This window comes from Triplophysa dalaica, chromosome 11, assembly GCF_015846415.1.
Source record: "Triplophysa dalaica isolate WHDGS20190420 chromosome 11, ASM1584641v1, whole genome shotgun sequence".
NCBI classification, from domain to species: Eukaryota; Metazoa; Chordata; class Actinopteri; order Cypriniformes; family Nemacheilidae; genus Triplophysa; species Triplophysa dalaica.
The window spans coordinates 5,510,452-5,511,576 of NC_079552.1; positions in this window are offsets into that span (position 1 = coordinate 5,510,452).

Sequence of the window (1,125 nt, forward strand, 5' to 3'; positions counted from 1 at the left end):
CTGTATTGATCACTTTAGGTTCATGATGTCCTGCTATGGGGCATAAACTGTGCAACTCTTTAGACAACCAACAAACTGCAATAATCAGATAATAAATTGAGAAATTAACTTTGTTTCCTTTTCTTTGTTCACAACTAGGACAAATCTCTTTTCTCCTGTTTTGATTCTGTCTCTTGAGTATTTGCCATGAAGATCTGCACTTTGCCTCTCTTTTTTGTACTGTTTGGACTAGTGACTGAGTGATTTAAATGCATGCTGACAGCTTTCAACATTTCTATTGTTCTCTGTAATTGCTGTACTGTGTTTTTGGATATGTGCACGTTTATTAAGCGTATTGATCAGATTACATTTTTTCATATAACTTATTTCGGTAACATTAAACTAATTTGTTCCAAAAATATATTTATAATAATTAAAGTATAATTATTTGGATAATAATGAAGCGCAACCCTAGCTTTTATTCTTTTGTGATAACATATGACCTGACATGTTTTAGTGTGATTCAGCCTACTTACACGATAAATTGTTACTTACATAACCATAAGTGCACATCCAGGCACACACAAAGACTTATTCGCCTGTCTCAGAAAAGTGATTTCACGCTTCTGAATGGGGGCATGACACCCTTTTGTTTGGTAATCTTTTGATGTTAAAAACAGTAATTAGCTTGATGGCTGTTGTTATACCCCTGCAGTGCCATAGTGTGAATTATGCAGTAATGCCCTCTAAATAACCCACTCTAAAACTATACTGTGCCTTATCAGGTTTTGGAGTGAGTCTTTCCATCGATCATGATTTTGTTTTAATCTGATGGAATAATTCCTCATAGACTCACCAACAAATATTTTACCTACAACGGTTTCAATCAAAGATGTAGAATTTTGGCCCTAACTGTCCTCAGTGGTTTCCTCTATGGTGCTACATGTGTCCGGGGCTTTTTAAGTACTTTAAACCAGAATGTATCCGGCAGTCATTTAAGGCTACGATGAATATACAGCATAAGACACCGACGTTGCTTGTGCATCGTGCTCATGCTGTAGCCTATTGTGTATTTTACACTCTCGGTCTTGGAGATCCCCAGCGTCCACGGTGCGCCCTCGGAGCTGTTGCGCATGCGTGGGGAGC